At 43.1% G+C, this 23,074-nt stretch overlaps 1 protein-coding gene across 2 annotated transcripts in view; it reads left to right on the forward strand.

Annotated features, from left to right (window-relative positions):
• Window positions 1–23,074, forward strand: part of CACNB4 (calcium voltage-gated channel auxiliary subunit beta 4) — a 910,181-nt gene that overhangs the window by 550,141 nt on the left and 336,966 nt on the right. The window lies entirely within an intron of this gene.

Here is a 23,074-nt window from a genome sequence, read left to right on the forward strand (position 1 = left end):
GTGGCAGCTCGAGCTTTGCTTGTGAAATGTGTTAATACTGTTTGTGATGACAGAAATATTTGTTTTTTTTACTGCATGTCATTTTAAAATCTACCTTATCTCGAGATGCACTAATACCTTGCATATAAAACACAGTTCTGCAAAGTTGGGTTTCTACTCTTCAAGGTTTTGTTCTTTTTTGTCTTGCTGGATTTATAGACGCCATTATACACCATTCCCTTTCACTGTAGTCTGACACCACTACCGAGCTGTTTCTTTCGCTGTGCTTTTTCAAGGCTTCTGTTTTTTTGTGCTCCTGTTTTAGGTATCGCCTGACCCAGCGCATGCGCTGATCTGGCGAGACATTTTGTGAGGGCTCCAAAAAGTGCTACCAGGCCAGCCTAGAGCTACAGTGCAAGTGCGTGGGCGGCTGAGCGCGCGCGTCGCGCTTTACCGCGATTACTTTCACCTTCGCGGCCGCACGGCTGCTATGATGTTTGATCGCGATCACTTTCGCGGCCGCACGGCCGCTTTGATGTTCTCCGTGAGGCTTCAATAGATTACAGCAGTTAAAACAAGCATTGGCTAGCCAATAGGTCTCGCTTTTGGGACCTTATAAGCGTTTAGTTATGCAACTGTTGCATGGCTAAACACTTATAAGGTCCCAAAGGCGAGACCTATTGGCTATGCCAGTGCTTGTTGCCATTCCTGTGTGATATGTTTTCGGAGGTTACGTAGGGGATGCAATCAGGGGCGTAACGTAGGTGCCTGTGGCCGCTACTGTGCAGGGAAGGCTCCAACAATTCAGGGGGCTGCTAATTCTTCAAGGGGGCCCCACATCCAGCCCTTGGTCAAAGAATATCTGTGAGATATGGGAGGCTCATGGGCCTCTCGTCACATTTTGCAGAGGAACCCATCATTTTGCATTACGCCACTGGATGAACTAGCACCATGTTAGACCTGACATCCCTTAGGTTGGTCTTCTACCAAACATTTTGCTTTTTCACCTCCTGTTTGCCAACGTTCGTTTTTATTGGCCTTAGGACTCTGTGCACTTTACCACTGCTATCCAATTCTAAAGTGCTTGTGCTCACTCCACTAAACTTGGTAAATCTGTCTTACACTCAACTGACACACTTATTTACTTATAAGTCCCTAGCAAAGTGGTACAACATGTACCCAGACAGGGGCATTATCAACCCCCCCACCTTAGCAGCTGCCACGGGGTGGAGTTCTTTTTGGGCCTCTTTTGTCTGCAACTCGGCAGACAAAGACTCATAAATAACATGAAAGGGTGGGTGGGTGAGTGAGTGAGTGAAAGGATGGATGGATGGGTGTGAGCGAATGGGTGGATGGGTGAGTGAAAGGGTGGATGGGTAGATGGATAGATGAGTGAAAGGAGGATGGAAAGATGGATGAGTGAAAAAGTGGACGGATTAGTGTAAGGGAGAGTGGATGGTTGGATAAAAGGGTGGATGGAGAGATAAGTGACAGAATGGATAGTCTTGAACCCCCAACTTTAGCACCTACATTGGGGTGTAGTTCTTGATGGGCCTCTTCTGTCGGCATCTTGGTAGAAATGGGAGAATGAGTGAGTTAAAAGATGGATGGATGGATGTGTGATTGAAATGGTGGATGGATCAGTGAGTGAAAGGAAGGATGGATGAGTAGATGGATGGATGAATGAATGCAATGGTGGATGTAAGGATGGTGAGTGAAACAGTGAATGGATGAGTGAAAGGGATGATGGATGGATGAATGAAAGAATAAATGGATGGATGAGATAAAGGGAGTGTGGATGAATGGATGGGTGGATGAGTGAAAGGATGGATGGATGATGAGAGAAAGGATGGATGAATGAGTGAGTGAAAGGATGAATGGCTGAGTAAAAGGGAGGGTGGATGAATAGATGAGAGGATGGATGGCTGAGTGACAGGGAGGGTGGATGGATGGATGGGATGAGTGAAAGGGAGGCTGGGTGGATGGGAGAAGTGAAAGGATGGATGGATGGAGTGAAAGGGGGATTGATGGATGGATGGATGGATGAGCAAAATGATGGATTGATGAGTAAAAGGATGGATGGATGAGTGAAAGAATGGATGGATGTGAAAGGGAAGGTGGATGGGTAGATGGGTGGATGAGTGGAAGGGAGGGTGGGTGGATGAAAGGGTGGATGGATGGATGAATGAAAGAATGGATGGATGAATGAAAGGGAGGGTGAATGGATGGACAGATGAGTGAAATCGTGGGTGGATGAGTGAGTAGATGGATGAGTGAAAGGGTAAATGGATGGATGTATGAGTGGATGGGTGGGAGAGTGGAAGGATGAGTGGAAGGGGGAGTGGATGGATGGATGAGTAAATAAGAGGGTGGATGAGTGAGTGGATGGAAGGATGAGAGATAGAGAGGGTGGATGAGTGAGTGGATGGCTGGATGAGGGATTGAATGGATGGATGAGTGAAAGAGTAAATGGATGGATGAGTGACTGGATAGATGGATGAATAAAAGGTTAGATGGGTAGACAGATGGAGTGAAAGGATGAATGAATGAATGACTGAAAGCATTGATGGACCAGTGAAAGGATGGACGGAGAGATGGATGAGTGAAAAGTTGGATGGATGGATAATAACTAGATTGATAGATAGATAGATAGATAGATAGATAGATAGATAGATAGATAGATAGACAGAATGCTGAATATCAGCAGGTGAATGGAAGGATGAAAGGATGAATGTATGGATGCTTGGAAGGAAGAAACAAGCAAGCTCTTCTGGGGAGGGTTGTAATGACTTGCTTTGTTTGCTTGTGGCCATCAGAGCTTTGGTTCGAAGTGGGGGGTATTTAATTTTTTGGGCTACTCCCTTGAACTCGGGGGTTGTAAATTAAATGCTACTGGTGGGCCTGCAAAGCAAACACAAGCTGATGAATGACGGAGCGCTGAAACGTTTCAGACTTTCACTCCCAGTCACAGATCTGTGTTGCATCCATCATCGTTCTTTAGCTCACTTCACCACACCAGTTCAGACCCAGCCATATTCAAATCAGTCTCGATCCTGTTCCTCATGGGAACAGTCCAGCCTGAACTGCCAAGTCAGGTCTTCCCTGGACCAGAAACAAGCATCCTGGGAGCGGTTTCGGGGTAGCACCCTAGTGGGCTTGCAGCACTTATTGTGCCACCCACTTAAATTGCCCTTTAGAACATGTCTCAGGACTGCCATTGCAACATGTGTGCAGTTTTAAACTGCCAGTTCGACTTGGCAAAATAAACATTTTGCCAGGCCTAAATCTCCTTTTTTAAAACATTTAAATCACCCCTCAGGTAGGCCCTAAACAGCCCATAGGGCAGGGAGCACTGTATTTAAAAAGTTTGACATGTGCATTCAAGTTTTACAAGTCTGGTAGTAAAAAACAACGAAATTCGTTTTTCACTGTTGTAAGGCCTCTCCCGTAGGATAACATTGGGTTACCTTATTACATTTAATATGTGTTGGAAATGGCCCTTTCCAGGGTTTTTTATCCCGCTGCATTTTGATTTTCTCCTTCCCGGTTTACCACTGATCTACGTGCTAGTCATAGAACTTTGAGCACGTTTAATACTGCCATTGAGTGCCAAAGTGCTGGGCTTGTCATCTACATTGTGGTGATTGGTGTACACATGATTGGCTTATTCGAGTTAGCTGTAAGTCCCTTGTCTAGGGGTGAGACAGAAACCCACAGCATATAACTCGAATGCTCCTCCGTGGGCCTGCAGCACAAGTTATGCCACCCACAGAGGGAGCACATCGATTGTACCACAAGTTTTCCCTGGTAGGGCCTGTGTGTGCAGATTACTATTCCAAGGCTTGGCACTTAAAAAGCTGGGTGCCCAGGTTCTGCATGCCTCATGCTATATCTGAGTTCTCCCTGGGGACAGGGTGCGGTGTCTGAAAGAGGTAGGGCATGTGCGCGGGTACTTTACATGCAAGGGTTGTGAATGACACCAGATATTTTGCTTGGTACAACGGGCCTGCTTCTCGCTTTGGATTAGCATGGGGTAATGTAGGGAAAGGCTATTGAACAGTATTTCCCACATGCAGAATAATAGCAGTATAGTGTTTGATATTGATGAGTTCGTAATTGCGAATCCTCTCCAGTTTTGCAAGTGGTGAATCCAACATTACGTATGTGGAAATATCACTTTGGGAAAGTGGACATTTTTATGCTCATTCCTCTGTGTGCCTGTTGGCCTGTCTCCAGTTCACATCTGGGTGCTGGGGGGACAGCTACATCTGTGCATTCCTGATAGAAGCTCATAAACTAGGGACTAAAAGGAAACTGCAGACCTCTGTGGTGCCTCTCTAGGATGGTTATGTGGGGGTGGAATTTGCTCCTGCATTCCATGGGGCAGGGTCTTGGCCCCATTAAAGATAGTGATGAAACCTCCCAGGGATAGGATGGCAGACAGGACAACATTTAGAGAGGGCCAGTGCATTTCAAAGGTGGCCTTTTGAGCTGATCGTATCTTCAAAGGCCATTATGGGTATAACTACTGGGGCTCTGGCCTCAAAAGTTAGAGACGCTTTTGGACTTAGAACCATACTACGCTGGTTGGACACTGAGACATCGACATGAGAAATCATTAGGGCTGGAGGGACTGCAACTGGATTATCTGCAGACTTTTGGTGGCCTGGAGCGTGTCATGCTCCAGAAAGGGGACTGTCACTTGGTGGATTTTGTCTGGACGTTGCTGGCCTGCAGCTAAGTGCCATTTGTCGTGGCCCGCGTCCCTAAGTACCCTCCAAGGGCCTGTTGGCTGGCCTCCTGTCCCCGAGATTCCAGGGACACAAATGATATCTCCGTTTCCACGAGATTGTAAGGACCGCGCAGGGTGCGGTGGAAATGGGTGGTAGTGATTGTCGGTTGGGACAAAGACGGTCTTGACGTACACCATCATCACACTGTGCAGAGGAGTGTGCTTGTAAAGATCAGCAGCCCACCTGAGTGCAGGGACATGAGACATTTGAGGGGTGCGGTGTAAGCTTGCAGAGTCCGAGGGAGCCGTGTTTGCAACAAGGGGATCCTAGTTGCCTAGCTTGCACTCCAGAACGTGCGGTGTTTGAGGGGTGTTGGGAGCTGAGACTAATTGAGAGGACAACAGGGTCTGACATCGCTACCTCCATCCGAGGTCGCTGGCTCCCTCTCCCTGCCCCCACGCCATAAGGTACTTTGTTGTGGAGAACATCGTGATCGGGCCCAAGGGCTTTCGTTTGTGCCTTGTGGGCACCTATGGCTGGCTGTTTGGAGCTATGACAGCTAACACTTCTGCTTGAGGGGAAACATTTCTCTAGACTTTTAAATGCACCAGCTTCCTGGGACAGAAGCTCTAGTCTATGGGAAGATGGCGATCCCGCACTCACGCAGGTGCCACTGCGCACCTGGAACTCTAATCTGGATGGACCACTACTAAGTAACTCTTTCTTTCTGCTTTAGGTGGTTCCGACAATCTACTCAATGTAGCACCAGCAGAGACAATGTGTATCATTGGCTGGTGTAGTTGAGTGACTAAGGGGATGGGTCACGAGGCGTAGTCAAAGACCTGTGATTGCTTGGCCATTGCAACTGTTGGGGGTATGCAATACTGGGGAATGTTGTGGTGGATAAATACCTCAGAATAGGGCATATAGGTTCATGCCGCTTTGCTACTAATGGGAAAGTTTGACAATTGCATATAAATGTAAAGTGTATATACAATGTATATTTTGTTTTGATTTCAATGTGTGTGTAATACAAAGATTGGTGTTTTATACAGATGGTGTGGGGTTTTTATAGCGTACATATTGTGTTGCGAGGGTGCTGTTGTGCCAACACTTTACACTTGGGCCCTGAGGATAAGCCTGACTGTTCAGTGCTAAGCTACCCAAAGGTGAGCACAGGTTATCGTACACATGTATCATACTCATCCTATCTAGGATGGTGGATTCTGACTGGCTTTGATGTGTCCCTCTCAGCCGGAAACCGCTGGGTATAATAATAAAAGACAATTTTTGTTTGGGAACAATTAGAAATATCATATTTGGTCTCTAATGAATTGTAATTGAAAATCCTCTTTAATGGTAAAGTTGGATTTTAAGTCACATTTCTGAAAATCCCACTTTTAGAAAGTTGCCATTTTCTTATCCTAACCATTTTTTGTCTGGAGTCTGTCTACTGAGTCACACAACTGTGATCAGCATGGCAGTTAGTCTTCCTGTATTTCTCCAAGACAGTGAAATAAAGGGGAACTGAGTGTTGGCAGGGTGGGCCATCCGACCAGGATGTTTGGGGTGAAGCTTTTCTATGACCCACTTACATGTCAAAGGAGATACCTCAACACACTCACATAGAACTTCACACTAGCCTGTTGTCACCCCACAACCATGGGAGCATAAGCATGGAGGAGGGAAATTTCAGAATCATATGTGAGGACAAAACTCTAGAGGTTTCTTCCACTTCAATACTGGCATCAGGTATAACATTAGGATCCTCAGAGCCACTCTTCATTTCAGTCCTGGACTAGCGAAAGATACTGTGAAGGACTGGCTTATACTTCAAAGGACTGCCCTGCTGCTTGAGACCTGCTTTGTACTTGATTGGATTGCCCTGGCTTGCTGATTGCATCAAGATTACCAGAGTGACTCTAAGGGCTAGTTGGCTGGCCTCCTGTTCTCAGATACAGTGACATAAAAAGCTCCAACAACATTAAACCCATACCTGAACTCTGAGAACCAACAGGAGACCGAAACCTACAGGAGTCCCGATCTGCCCAAGGTACATTGCCTGTTGGGCTGACTTTGCGGTAGTTCCCGCTATGTTCTTCTCCGCAGCAGGAAATCCAGTTCAGCTGCTCCTTTTAAGAAGGGAATCCGGCCTCCTGGAGCTGTCATCTGCTACAGCCTGCAGTTTCATCACACTGGAGATTTTCAACTTCCAAATAAGAGACCAAGGGGCTGATTACGTGTTTGGCAGGGACATCGCCAGCCACCAGCAGAGGCAGTTGGGAGAACGCTGCCAAATCAGCATCAGCCCGACTGCCGCATTGCAACATTACAGCGGGGCTGGTGGTGTTGCAGCGGCACAGCCAAGGTGGCAGCATGCTTCGGCTCTAGGAGAGAGCCTGAAGTCAATGCCGGCCTCACTGTCAGCAAGTTGGGCGCACTGTTGCCATGCACCATGTCATGCATGACAAACAGTGCGCGCACTGACATGAGTGGCAAGGGGGGGCACAACATGTGCCGTGGCCACGTGGGCTTGTTTGCCCTAGGCCCTTTTCTGTGTCCCTTCACTTGCCTTTCTGCCGACCTTTTTATGAAGATGTCCCCACCATGAAAAGATCTGCTGAAAGGCAGGTCATAATACCCACGGCGATGCCAGTGCCAGCACTGCCACCATTGACAGCTACTGTCCACTCTGCCGCTACAGAACCAGAGATCTTGGCGGCGGTCTTCTGGTGGTCCACCCACCTACATTGTAATCCCGTGGTCGGACCGCCAGAGTAGATGATGGTCAGACCGCCAAATGACAATGGCGATCCCCAGGTCGCCAAAGTCGCAATTAGGCCCTTAGTTCGAACGTAGAAATTTTCACTGGGACATCGTCCAGTGGCTCCCCAACAATGACGCCTCCTCCCTGGACACCACCAGCTGCCATGCCCCATTGAACTTTACCTTCTCAGACTTTTTTCTTTAAAAATTCTCCTAAATCCGGGCCAAATCCACCTTGTGTATCCCAACCGTGCTTCATAGTGGTCGGCCATAACTTCTACTTTGCCCTGGTCTTACAAATAGATGTCTGAAGTTGGTTCTTTGATCTTGACGCCTTTGGGCAAAGTTGCGCATTACAAATCTCTGTTCAATCAATCAATCAATCTTTTAGGCATTAGATTTCATTCAAAACTTTAAAAATTCATAACTCCACTTCTACTGATTGGATTTTTGTTCTGGTATTAAATTATTACTTTTTTTATAATTGATGTGGGAATTTTCTTGTGTAGGGTGTTCACTTTTTTACTGTTTGAGTACTGCATAAATACTTAACACATTGCCTCTAAATTAAGCCTGACTGCATTTGTGCTAAGCTATCAGGGGGTTGAGCAAAGGATAATTTAGTGACTTTTGTGGAATGTGGTAGCTTCTTTAGGAGGGTTAATCCTCCCGCAATCAAAAGCCCAATTTCCTACACACCATAAAAGTGAATGTTGTAAAGCAGTTAGCCTGTAACAACAATTCTACGTTTTGAATTGACAAGTGTGTAATCAATGCACGGTTTCGTGGCCTGATACTTCTGTATTCGGAACCGCAACCTGGAATTCTGATTTCCTGTCTTGCAAAACGTATTTTGTTCAAAATATCCATACCCTTTTCTGGTGTAACCAACCTGTGACATATTATCTGGCATAATTTTTTTTTTAGAATACTTAAATGATAACATTATTAATGATTCTGAAGAATTTAATTATACAAAATATGAGAGTTGTATTTGGAAATGTGCCAATTTCTGGCTAACCAACTGTAAATGTATACCAGTGGTAAGATGCCTCTTCCTCCTTTAGAAGCATCACATTTTCTAGTACTAATTACACTCAGTTTATTTTGTTTTTTTTGTAATAAAAGACATTTTTTTCTTGATATTTTAATACTTCATGGCGACTTACACATTTGAATTGGGTATAAACTAGGCAGGGATGAAAGTTTTGTTATAATGGCATAATTTTGTGTAATTTCAACAGTTTTGCTGTACACTTGTTGCGGAAAATTCTTGAAATGATGCTCTTACCCTACATTACATTGCATAATTGCGGTAGATTCGTGATACAAATTTAAGCAAACACACAAACGACACAATGTTGTTGTTCCCAGTGCTTGTATTTTTTGCTTTTTTTTTTTTTACGCAATATGCGACCTTGCATCAAAAAAATTTGCGAGGATGCATTTTTGCACTAAAATATAGCACCAAATGAAAGTTTTGAATCTCATGTAATTACTCATCATTTCTTGTCATTTAAAAAAAATTCACGTAATTACGCAAAAGCCAATTATGAGCATTTCACACAACCCTAGTAGAAACCAGAAAAAGCAGATCATGGCATGGGAAAAGGATGCTAGGCTGGGGGTCAAAGCAACACAGGATAACATGCACCCTCCTTTCCATGTTTGTGAATGTTTGAATAAAATGCATGCTTGGCACATACCTTGGAAGCAAATATGTGCTGGTAGGTGCTCTCAAATTGGCTTATAGATTTACTATTTTGAAATGAATTCTTATCAAAGTATTGAAACCCAGTGATTCGCACGATGTTCATAAAGGAACCAATAGCTCATAATCTGGAAAAAATTTGGTAATTGAGAGATCCTACCAGAATTACTGAACAAGGAGACTGCAGAAACCCATCATGCATCAACAAATGAGGGCCAGCTCTAACGTGTGGCACAACTCATAGAAGCGGCGACTAGTGTCGCTTGGTGCTGCTTGATTGCTTCATGGATATGTATGTTATTGGAGGTTGATCAGTGAACATTCTTCCATCGTAATGTCCTTCTCATGCTTCTTTAGGCCATGGACCTTCACATGGAATCCGGTTCAGCCTATGATGATGTTTTATGGGTATGTGTTCTGGTTCTCCCCTCAGCTAGATTGCTATGTCATAGTCATTGTGGTTGTTTGATTTTTGTCGTTTATGGTTGACGGGTGGTAATAATTGCCTGTGCATCTTATAGATGGGCAGACAAGCCTGTTGCATAGCAGATAGCCATCTGTGTGTGGTGTTTCCTGGTGGCAAATGCTGTTGTGGACCTTGATAGATAATGTTACCATGGCCAAGCTAATATTTGGGATCCTGCGAGGAGGAGCAAAGTAATGGGCTGTTGTATGTTTCTTCACTAACGTCCATCCCATTGGAGTTCAGAAAAAATCTTCCACCTCTCCAGTCTTGAATGGTATAAGTGCCCTTTTGCTGGCAAGAGGTTTCACTGGCACTCTCTGCCCCTACACCCAGGTTACCTGTCTGCCCTGTGACAGGGGCTCTGGATTACCCTAATCCAGTTGAAGCTAGACTTGTTGATATCTGGAGAGGACTTGTCACCACTGATCATCATGCACCCTGACTCTCTTAATGTATCCTGTGATAAAGATTGCTGCGGACACATTTTCATTTGTTCTCCATTCATTCCAAAATGCGGCAGAATAGAAATAGAGGGCTGACCATATTTAATGCACAACCGAGTTTGGCTTCTACATTTTGGCAGAATAATGTCTACTGATGGGGGTCATCGATGGAAGTGGTAAACCAATTGCTGCCAATCTCCATCATAAAAGGTAAGAAAAGTCCTCTTATTAGTGGACTTTAACAAGGCCTCTGGTGCTGTGCCTAGTGACACCACTTCACAGCTCTGGGGATGGACTCTGCTCTGCCCATGGAGGAGAAGAAGGGCTGGTTAATCTATTACACGCTAACACACGCACTGAGCCGGTTCTGCCACACTCGTGGCACCAGCTGTAAGTTACTGGTCATTGTCCCAGAGTTATCACTCTAATTAAAAGGAAGGAACCTCTCTGGCACATTCCCCTAGAGGTCATACATTGGAAATATAGGCCTTCAGGGGAGGATATGATTTCTGAAGAGAGTTAGGGTCCGATTTAGATCTTGGCGGATGGGTTAGTCCGTCACAACGGTGACGGATATCCAGTCTGCTGAAATATAAATCCCATAGAATGTAATGGGATTTATATTCCGATTGTGATAGAGTAACCCATAAGCCAAGATCTAAATCAGTCCTTTAGTGTCCTGCACCCAGAATGCGAGAGAAATAACTTAAAGGTAGCTTAAACAAATGCATATAGAGAAAAAACAGCGCATTGGGAACATTCAAACACAAGGTACCTCACGAGGCACCAAAAGCAATTGCCTCAATGCAGCTCAGCATAGTGAACCCTTTCTAATTCAACCACCCTTCACACCAAAGAAAGTTCTGAATTATTTCTACTTGATTACCTCCCTTTTCTTCACTTGATCAAATAAAGTTGAATATTTTACCATGTTTCTTGCACAACTTCTTAAATCATGAATGTTTCATTCTCCTCTTTTGATCTCCTTTCCAGTACATTAATCAGATTCAAAGAAGTGTTTCCTGTCGTGCAGCTGTTCTCCTTTTCTTGTACCATGAGACGTGTTTTGCATATTATACCCTTCAAGCTGCAGCGCTTGCAGCCATGTTTTATATGTTGGTATTTATATTGAGGGATGCAACCTGGGAGCATTGGAGCACCTTTAAAGGTGGCTGGGAGACAGCTCTAGGTGGTGTGAATGATTTGCCCATGTGTAAGCTGGAAAGCTCCTGATCAGTGGTGGGTAACGTTTTCTTTGAAGTTACATCTTGAGCGTTATTCTGGTTGATAAGGGGTCTGGTGGCTTACTGGACTAATACATCTACTTTTGGGGGACTGTGATCGGCCTCATGGTCACAGGTTAAAATTCTGGTGATTCCACTCTGTCTTTCATCCTTCCACGGTCAATAAAATGAGTACCATTGAGTTGGGTAACAATAAACATCTGTTATTTAGTGCCAAGAAACCCATGGGTGAACACGTGCTTTACAAATACACGTTATGTTATGTTAAGATGCATAGGGCTATCCTATACACAGAGACCTGTCACTGTTATTCTGTTTGCATAGGTGTGCTTGTAGCTGTTTTTTGTGTCGAGGTGTTTTTGTTTCATGACTTCTGGTGCGGTAGTGTTCTGGCTCCCTCTGATGCGCTAGCGCTTGGAGCTGTTAATTTTTTACAGCGGGTATGGTACTGCTCATCCCAGCTTTGCAGGTGATGCAACAGACTCATGAGCTTGTTGGGAGTGGGTATTCAGTGCTTCCTTTGTCTTGCTCTTGAAGCATGCATTCAAATCCCAAAACCTTGTCACATGCAGTGGCGGCTCCTCCGCTAAGGCGAAGGAGCATCGCCCCTCCGAGCAGGTCAAAGAGGAAAAATTAAAATGATAATAACTCATTGTTATTATCATTTTATTTTTTCCTTTGCTCAGCTGGGTAAGGGCGGGGCTGCTCTGCTCACAGAGCATGACACGAGAGGCGTGGTTTGCCCACTCCAAGGGTGCAGGACCCTTTGGTGGACCCGTCTCGGGCCGGTCAAACCATCATGCACACTTTGCATGTTCTCCATGCAGGCCGCATTACAGCCTGCATGGAGAACATGCCCAGCCTCCTATTCTCTGGCTGAGCGCTGATCCACAGCACTCGGACCAATCACAACGCTGCATTTCAGAGTTGTGATTGGCTATCGGGGGCTGGGAGCCAGGTGCTTCCTGCCCTGGAAGCGGGCCAAGAGGGAAAGGAAGCGGCGGCAGACAGCAGACAGGTAAGTGTTTATTTATTTTTCTTCATTCCCTGAATCCCAACCCCCCGCCCCGTGACCCAGACCCCCCTACCACCATTATATACCAACCGCCACTGGCCACATGCCCAGTTTGGAGACTCTCTTCGTTCATACACGTCAGTGGTTATCACTCTTAAGACATTGATGATCTTTCTTCCGAGGTATCCATCATCGTGGATCACATAATCATGAGTTTCTTCTCTTTCTGTTACTGTGACCCAGAGATCCCTGCTTACCATTACACTTTGGACCTTATGGACTTCCTGGTGTTTGGAGAAACAGGAGTTTGCTATGTTTTTTTATATTATGCTTTGTTGATAGTTGGCTAAGAATTTGCATATCATGCACTGGAGCAATAGTGAGCTTCCTCCATGATTGCAATAATGCTCCTACATCTATACATACCCTTGCAGGGCTGGAGCCTATTGATGTCGATCCAAGATGCATACGTTATGTTGTTCCGATACTTCCTGAGGGACTTATTAACCAGATTTTGCCCTTACTTGAAGGTAATTTTCATCACCATCCAGAATCAGTGCTTGCTGCTGCACCTACATGTTACCTAAAATACACTATCCACACCAAAGGTTTATCCCTGTGTAATTAAAGAGCCTGTGTAATTAAAGAGCCACTCTTGTGGTTTGGCACCCTATGATGACCTTCGACTAACACCATTTTAATTGACTTTAGTGTGTTCTTTTACCCTAGCTTTAATGTAGGATGGTCCTGCATATGCCTGCTTCTCTTCTGTCTTGTAATCTTGCTGTCTTTTAGTGGGAGCTGTCACGGAGTAGAACAGTACTATTGGCTTTGACATGGCCTCATGTCATCTTGTTTTCTGACTTTTCCTTGCTTCTGAGTGCACAGCAGTGCTTGCAAGTTGTTTGGGGTTATGAGAATTATAAGTGCTTACTATTGGCTTTGACATGGCCTCATGTCATCTTGTTTTCTGACTTTTCCTTGCTTCTGCATGCACAGCAGTGCTTGCAAGTTGTTTGGGGTTATGAGAATTATAAGTGCTTACTATTGGCTTTGACATGGCCTCATGCCATCCTTTTTCTCTGGCTTTGCCGTGCTGCTCGCACGTAGCTGAAAAGTGGGGAGGGCATGTTTCTGCTCCCCACTTGTTTTTCGCTCTTCACTGACCAGAGTGAACTGGACATTATCTGTAGAATGTGCAAATCTGCCTCGAAGTCAAAATACGGGAGCTTGGCCAGCCTCCGTCTTGGTCTTGACGCAGACTGGTACAGCCAGCTCGGTTCTTTCTCATGAGAAGGGGGCGAGGTTTTCTAGAAGCTTTGCCTCACGTTGAGTAATGTCTAAGGAGCAGGAGAGGCTTCATCTCATGGACCCCAAAAGAGTGCTGAGCTATTACATCGATCGTACCAAAAAATACTGGGGGGATTATCAGCTAATATTTTAGGGATTCACTGGAGCACAAAAAGGTAAGCCTGTGCAAAAGAGGACCATATTGCGTTGTATCATACTCTGCATCAAGATCTGCTTTGCATTGACCAAAAATCAGCCCCCAGACGTTCTGCAAGCCCATTCCACCAGGGCCAAATCTGCTACCACTGTGTTGGCATGCGGAGTTCCTGTCCTGGACATCTGCCAGATGGCTACATGAGCGTCGCTCCAGAAGCTCACATCCTAATAGTTACTACTTTGGCATCTATTCAAAAGGTGAGGAATCTGCGGTTAGAAGTCTCTCTTAGAATATCAAGTAACTTACCTTCGGTTAACCTCTTTTTGGTGGAGATTATATAAATGCAGATTCCTCATGAACCCTCCCATTCTCCCCGTTCAGTGAATTGGGTTCTACCCAGTAATAAGATCCGGAGTATAGGAATCTGTACACTGGTCAGTCAATTTACTGTTGGGGTCTTGGGGTGCAGACAGCCTCGAAGGCAACTGACATCAGCGCACAGGAGTGGCGTCTATATAGGCCCCACCCATCCGGAGCAAAACGTCATCAGTGTGAAGCCACATGGTGCCACTTACAATTGCACAGAGGTATTGCTCAAAAGTTTCCTGATCCAGTTTAATGCCTGGAGACAACACGAAAGGGGAAAAAGCTGTGGTTAGATAGACAACCTTATTTTGAGTTTGGCGGTCCAATGGTCCGCCAAATCATCGATGGCGGTGCGGCTCCTGCTGCACTGGTGTTCCGACGACCCTATCATAAGATGGGTGGTCAGACCGCCATGGGAACACTGCTGCCAGCCGTCAGAGGTCTCTAATATGCTGACGGTGCCACTGCAGTACCGCCAGGCATATTAGGAGTTTCCTCACCACCACAGTTTTCATGGCGGTGATCCCACCATGAAAAGTGTGACAGTGAGGAAACAAAATGGGACCTACATGGCCCCCTGTTCCCTCTGGGCCAGGGGATGCATACAGGATGGCACATAGTGTGCCCTCCCTGTATTCATGCACCCCCAGTTCCTGCAGGGCATGGACTAAACAGTCCATGCCCTGCAGGAACGTGCACTGGCATTCCCATTGCAGTGCCTTGTTAAGGCTCACGTTTGAGCCTTAGTACTGCCACTGCAGGACTGCCCGGTCTGGATTCCAGTCGGAATCCAGCGGGCAGTCTCATTATGGCTTTGGTGCCATGCCAGTGGGGCCCTGGCATGATGGTCTGCTGCCACACCACAAAAGTCATGATAAGGCCCAGAGTCTTTATCAGAGAGCACAGAAGTTGGAGCATTGATTCAGTCATTAAGTCACTCTCCTTGTGTTTTTTTGTAGTTAGTCTAGTTAGTTAGTTTATGGGCTATATCATTTGCCCATATATCTTTCAGGGTAAAATTATTTGAAGGGTTGAAATGTTTATAAAGTATCCCAATTTCTACGTTATTATTTTTAAAGTTGTTTAAACACATGAAAGTGGAATCTTTAACTTACAGGCATTCTAATTTAACTTCCTTCTGTGGAAGCACTGAGTGCTATATTCAGACTTTTGGAAGCTTCCTCGCTTGTTGCAAGTTTTGGAATTGGTGAACATAATGAATCATTAGCAGTAAAGTCACCATTCAATTCCCCATTCTCCTATCAGGCAATGCTATGAGCATGGGGTTAAGAAGAGCTATTAATGGTCTGTGCATTACCCCTCAGTCTCACAGCAGACTCTTCAATCACTGGTGAAGTCTCTGTCAGAGGCATACAACAGACACACAGGGGTGTATTCTCCCCTAAAGATACATCTCCTCATGACTTAGACCAATCCTGGGATTCACCATATTGTCCATCATCAGTATCCTCATTCTGAGTCTCTCTGGAATATGACGAGGGAGAGTTGGGGTTGCCTGGCGAGGCCTCTCCTCCTAGAGGGAAGCACATTTGCAAGAAAAAGCTTCAACTAGTTAGATCATATTGATCATCAAACTTACAATTATTTTCCAGCTGAGGGGCAGCCCAGTACCAGTAGACATTGGTGTTTGTCAGTTTAACAGACTGTCAGTTCCAAACGTGCCTGTGATTTCAGTAATCAAAGCACTGTGTAAAAGAGAAAGAAGAGACCCTGACAGATCAGCTGCCTCAATTATTCTGGGGAGAGAAGATCAACTAGCCAAAGGGAATTTAGAGCTTCCACAATCTTTAGTCACTGACCCTGTCCTGGTTTTCTTTTGGGTCAGATAGCTTTGATGACAGATGATATTGCTAATTGCGATCCTGTTGATAGAAAAGAGAGCTTGTGCGGGCCTGACCTGAGTCTTTTGGTGAGATCTATTCAGATTGTACTTCACAATCTCTTCAATATTTTAAGCCTTATCTACAAGTATTCAGGAAGGGGAGCATTGCTTGCAGTTATTGGCCTCCATGAAAGTTCAGGCTAAGCTCTTATCTGGCTTTACCTTTGGTGACTTGAGAGTTCTGCTATGGCATGAAGTTGGGTTGTTGCAGCACAGTGCTATTTGCATTAAAGAGTTTGTAAGGTGAAGTCTTGACAGAAAAATTGCCTTCTTATGATGCCTGTTTAAGGAGGCAGGCTTTTTGGAGAAGTGTTGGGATTTGTTACCCATAAATCTTTTTAAGGAAATCCAGTCTTTCTTCTATACATCAGCGTTCTTTGACAAAGGGAAAAAAATGCTTCAAAAGAAGTCATCGTAGAAGACTAGATTTTTCTTCTAATGGATTCTGTTGTAAACCCAAAAACTCCCAAAATATTTTTATCTCTGGGTTATGGTACAGGGAACAAGGATAATCAGAAGAAGCAATACTGACTATGCTGAGGTGGAAGTTCCTTCATATCCATTTGGGGGCGTTAGACCCTAATTTAAACTCATTGGAAGGCATTGATTGCAGACAAATGAGTACTGGAAGTTGTTTCAAAAGGTTATGCAATGAAAATTCTCATGATCCCTCCAAATTCTCATTTCATCAAGACCCTCTAGCCCAAGGCCTTGAGGACAAATGAGCCTTGCATGACAGCATCTTATATCTGGGCTTAAAGAAAGTAGTGTCCTGTTCCACCTTAAAATAGTGGTCTGGAGTGGTATTCAATTGTATTTTCAGTAAAGAAATTACCTGGTTAATACAGGATGGTTAACAGATTAATTCAAGCTACTTATTTCATACAATTCAGCATCTATATCTATTGTCTTCAAAGCAAGATATCCTATCAAAGATAGACCTTCAAGACGCATACCTCCATATCCCCATTAAAGGATCTTTTCAAACATTTCTCCGGAAGGTCATTGGCAATCCAGGCTACTTCTGTTTAGACTCAAAACTGTATCCAGAGTTTTCACAAAGTTCCTAGTACCAGTAATCACTCTTCTTCACAACAGATCAATACAAATTGATCCATATCAGGTCATTCTACTGATTCTGGCCTCTGCGTTTGACCATAATTTAAAAGATTAGGAGATTGTTATGAGACAACTTTGCAATCTGAAATTCATTATTCATATCTCCATGTCTGATTTCCAGCCGAGGCAAAGTATGGAATTCATCTGGCTTGTTTGAGTACAGATTTGGGCAAAGTGTTTTTCCCAGAACCAATACTAAGCAGAATCTTGCTTCAGCTGCGAAAGCTGTTAACAATGGACAGTAATGCAGCCTGTAAATGGCTTCAAGTCCAGGGAGACATGGTAAACTAACATGCTAATAGTATACTGATTCACCTGTCTATTTAGTGAGAATACGGTCCATTCACTTATTGTTTTATTTTTATATCAGGCAGTAACCTTATGCATAGTTCCATGAGCTCAGTTACCCTTGGGACAGGTGGTATTCTATATTCTTCAACACTGTTTTCCTCACTCGCAGATTACAAAAGAGTGATTCCAATCTCTCTGGATATTCAGGATCACCTCCAGTAGTGAATCACTCCATCAACATTAAGGACAGAATTAACTTTCTTATACCCGACACACTAATCATAACACCAGATACCAGCATTCTGGAGCGGTGTGCAATATTGGGTTCCAAAATGATTCAGGGTCATTGATCCAGAAAGAAATTTACTCATTCTCCAAACTACAGGGAAATAAGATTGATTTGATGAGCTCTTCAGAATTTTACCAACAAGATAAGGAGTAAAGCTGAAGTTATTTGGATGGGCAATATGACAACAAAGGTGTTCTTGAACCATCAGTTTGGAATAGTATTCGGCCAAAATATCAATTATAAAAATATTGCGTAACATTAATATAATGTCAAGAATATCGTGACACATAAATATAATTGTCTTTCATATAGTTGTCAAAAATATAATTTTAGGTGTTGTTTTAAATATTGATGTATTTGATATATATGTAGTTTATATCGCTGTTAATATCATCTTTTAGTGGTAGATAGTGTGTTATATATTGCATTTTTACATGTTTTGTTTATTTATAGTAATTGTTTATAATTGTGTTAGGACTTTTTGTATAGGATTTAAATTGTTTATAATATTTTTTATTTAGTAAACTTATATTTTTTAGGAGTGCAATGTTGGGTTTATAGGGGATACGAGTGGAAAGTATTTAAAAAATCAGGTATTGTATATTTTTTATATAACATACAGCGGCTTCTTCACAGAAGGACTCGCACTCAAAGTAAACCAAGGTTTATTCGTAACGCATTTTGTCAGACACACTGACTTGATCACACGAAGTGCTACAAACACAGGAGGCATTACATAGCTGCTGAAATAAAGGACAGACTAATTGTTTAACAAATGTTGTCTTTGACTTTGGCGGCCATTTTTAAATGTCTAAATGCGCAATCATAGTGATAGCTATCCAAGCATGCTAGTTATATATACACATGATATAGTACTATACTATGCAATAAATGCTAATTTCTTAATAAACTTTTGTTTTTGCATTTTTACATTATAGTATGTTGTTGCGGCCGTCGTAGGTAAAAAGGGAGCAGATGGTTAAATCAAGCGCGTAATGTATAAGTCGAGCGAGATGCTGGCTCTTATAGAAAGAATAATACAGTCTATTTAACATCAGTGCTAAATAAGCCACATATTGAAAACAACAGCAACTCGAAAAGATATTCTTTTAGCAATTTAAAACGAAGAAAGAGAAAAACCTGGAGTCGGCATAGTGCCCTCTTACATAGAGGTATTGAAATCAGGCTCATAATAGAAACGATTTTAGACAAATTGATACGGTCAAAATGACACAAGTGCTAGAAAGCTACGTATTTGGTAAAAGACAACTCAAAAGGTCAAAAGGCTGTTCTTTTACCAATTCAAAAGGGACCTAAAGTCGGCATAGTGCCAATATGGTCAATACCGTGTGGCCTGAAATGAAAACCATGTGGTACGGTTATGAGGCAAATCATGCACATATGATTGTATGCAGAAACACTCTGATTTCATTATTGGCATCAAAATACGTAACAGTTCAAATGATAAATTGTTACCTATAGTTATGTACATTCTCCATAAAGGTCTTATCATACAACATACTTATGTCCATACAATGAAGTTTAATTTGTAATAATCAACTGAAAATTACAACCCAAAATTTACAGACAGCTGACCAAAACCAGCAAACTTACATCCTCCTTTTAGAACAAAAGTGCCCAAAGTAAACAAGATAGAACAAGGAAAAGGAAAGATAAAGTGTATATCTTATCTGTACCCACAGAACCGGGAAGAAAAGGGTAGGGTGACCGGAACGGATGGAACATTCTGCTGATGTGGCGACCCTTCCTTTCCTCCTGTGCAAAAAGAGAAAAAGAGTGATATTAAAAAAATACCTTAAAATTGTACCTTAAAATTGCACATAGTAATACTATTACGTCATAGTAAATACCATTAGCTAAAATTCATTAAACATCATTAAACAACCAGCATGAAACATGTCTAATCATAATAGTATTTTTGAGCAGAATTTCACAAAGAGTAGGAACAAGAGTCATTCGCTGTGTAAGTGTATGCTTAATTCTTCGTCTAAATTGTGACCCTTAGAAAACTTTGTCTCGAGTTCAATTATCCACTTAGATTCGCGTTTCCGAAGTAGTAAGGTTCTGTTACCACCTCTTGGACCAGTGTGAACCTGTTCTAGGACAAAGTAACTCAGCAGGGAACTGTTCGACAGATGGAAAAGGTCAAAATGTCTCGCAATCGGATAGTTGCTGTCTTTTTTGTTGATGGCACGCATATGTTCAAGTACTCTTTTCTTTGACATACATGTAGTGCTTCCCACGTACCACAGTTTACATGGACATATCAATACATATACACAGTAAGATGTACTGCAGGTTAAAAATTGATTGATAGTTTTCGGTAGATCATAGCCAGGAATGGCAACTGTTTTTGTCATATAGCTGTTGCGACAGGCTTTACAGTGGCCACAGGGATAGAAGCCTTTGAGATTATGTTCACTCGCAACTGATCTGGATGTTATGTCATTATGAACAAGAATATATCTAAGACTACGTCCTTTTCTGTAGGTTATTCTGGGTCTATTTTGAAAGGTATGGCCGATGACGGGGTCACTTTTGAGTATATCCCAATTGTTAGCCAATATTTTTTTTTTGTTACCCAATATTTTTTGTATCTGTCCAGAGTTACCACTATAGGTAAGTATAACTCTATTGTTTTCCTCAGGTGTAATGTTCTCAGAGGTGCTTTCAGAATCGGTTATCAAAGTTTGGACATGATCAATTTGATTGACCCTGTTAATGGCTTTTTGAAGAACCCACTTGGGATAACCCCTATCTTTGAATCTTTTGATCAGGATTTCTTTTTCAAGTCTGAATGCAGTATCGGTACTGCAATTTCTTCTCGCTCTCAGCAGCTCCCCATAGGGAATGCTCCATTTAAGAGTATCTGGGTGGCTGCTGAGAGCGTGAAGAAGGGTATTGCCTGCTGTTGTTTGGCGAAATAGGCTAGTTTGGAGTATATCACACTCTGGTTTGATGAGTAGGTCTAGAAATTCAATAGAATGCTTAGTCATAATGCTGGTAAGGGTAATGTTAAGACCATTATTATTGAGTTTCTCTACGAATTCTATTGCCATATTTTCAGTATCAGTCCAAATTACAAAAAGATCGTCTATGTAGCGCAGTCAAATTTTGACTCTGCTGAAAAAGGAGAAGAGTGTACTGTCATTTCTAATGTCCGCCTCCCATTTGCCCAAGAAAAGGTTGGCAAAACTTGGGGCAAAACAAGTTCCCATGGCTGTACCGAGGATTTGTTTATAGATTGTCCCATCAAACATGAAAATGTTATTGGTAAGGCATAAGTGCATCATTTCCAACAACATTTTAGTATGTTCTAGATATTCTATTGGTCTTTGATTCAAGTAATGTTGGCACGCTTTCATACCTTGCGTATGATCTATAATCGTGTACAAGGAATTAACATCAAGTGTTATCATTAGATTAGTGGGTTCCCATCTGATCTCTTTCAATTTGGTAAGAAAGTCTTTACTGTCTTTTACATATGACGGGAGTTCAATGACATACTTCCGGAGAAAATGATCAACATACTTAGACACCTTTTCTAAGATGCTACCTATTGATGACACAATGAGTCTCCCTGGTGGTACACTAGAATTCTTGTGAATTTTTGGCAAAAGATACAGAATTGATAATTTGGGATAGTCACGCTTTAACCCCTTCAGCGCGGCGCGGATTACCGCGCCGTGCTGAAGGTTCGTTGCGCGGGCGGGGCCGTGACGGAGTGGTTCCGTCATACGCACAGCGCAACCGATGCGCATGACGAAACCGCTCCGTCAAGCGCATCGAAAGGGTTAAGAAACAATATTCCTCCCAAGTTACATAGCCTTTTTCTTCCCAATCTTTTAGTTTGTCCCAAGTGTCAAAAATGCTAGCATTATACGTGTCCATGTTTGTTTAAATATAGAATTTTGTATCACTCAATTGTCTGTATGCTTCCTCAGTATACATATGTTTGGCCCAAAGAACAATATTTCCCCCTTTATCTGTATTTGTATTTGTGTTTAGTTTTTATACCGCGCAACTATCACCCTACGGGTATCTTGGCGCTTGGGCTATGATGGAACAGTACTTTTTAAACCAACAAGAAAGTGCATCAACAGAGACAGATAGGAGGTGAGAGATAAATGAGTGGAAGCCAGGCAAGAAATAGGGAAGTTAAGAGGCCATAAGCCCCTCCCTAGGAAAGAGCCAGGTTTTCAGATTTCGCCTGAACTCCATCAAAGAGTTTGCCTGTCTGATATTCAGAGGGAGTTCATTCCAGTATCGTGGGGCCACAGTACTAAAGGCCCTACCTCCCATTCTGGCCTTCTTGATCCTGCCAGTGTTTAACAGAGAGGCGTTCGAGGAACGAAGAGTCCTTTGAGGTTTATATCAGGAGATCTTCTCCTGTAGGGTAATTGGGCCAGTTCCGTGTGCTGCTTTATAGACAATGCACAGGGACTTAAATTTAACCCTTTCCCTCATAGGAAGCCAGTGAAGCTCTTGGAGCGCCAACGTGGTTGAGGAGCCACGATTCCTAGTCAGCGCCAATCTGCAGGGCGTATAATGATGTTAGGGTCTTCTGCCAATGTTTTAAGAAATTATTTTTGTTCAATAGATAAATTGAACTGTATATTCCTATTTTTGTTGGTCTGATGTTTGAGTTTCAGCAAGGCTTGTGTGACAATCTCTTGAAAAGTATCTATATTGTCATGAGGGAGGTTAGGGTAAAAAATGGACCGGGGTTTGAATTTAGTGGAAGCTGTAGATTCAGTAGGGATTTCCAGCTCCCATGTTTCCTTAGGGGTACTCTTCTGTATCTCATATCCCATAGCCAAATCATGCATGTCACGTAATATTTCTGCATCTGCAATGTTCAGATTTTGGAAAGGACAGTTTTTATATTTATAATTTTAAACATTTTTGGGATTAAAAAGTAAAAAATGTTTTAGCAATGGAATGCTGGGTGTATAGGGGCTAAGGGTGGGAAGTATTTTAAAAATAATGTAGTGGTATATATTTTTTGATGTTTATTTATTTGTTTACATTTAGCAAACATTTTTATTTATGATATTTGTTTTTATTTGGAATAATTATGGCCGCGATTACGAGTTGGGCGGCCTTCCCAGTGTACCCCCGCATGGGCGGCCCCAAGATGACCGCTGAGCATGTGGTCTTCCGCCCACTGTATTATGATGCAGGCGGCCTGAGCCACCATACTATGTTGCCGGAATGGTTCCCGCGTGGGCCGAGGTAAACTGCAATGTTGGCGATGTGTACTCTGATGCCACCAGGGCTG

This window comes from Triturus cristatus, chromosome 3_1 (genome assembly GCF_964204655.1).
Source record: "Triturus cristatus chromosome 3_1, aTriCri1.1, whole genome shotgun sequence".
In the NCBI taxonomy this organism is placed as follows: Eukaryota; Metazoa; Chordata; class Amphibia; order Caudata; family Salamandridae; genus Triturus; species Triturus cristatus.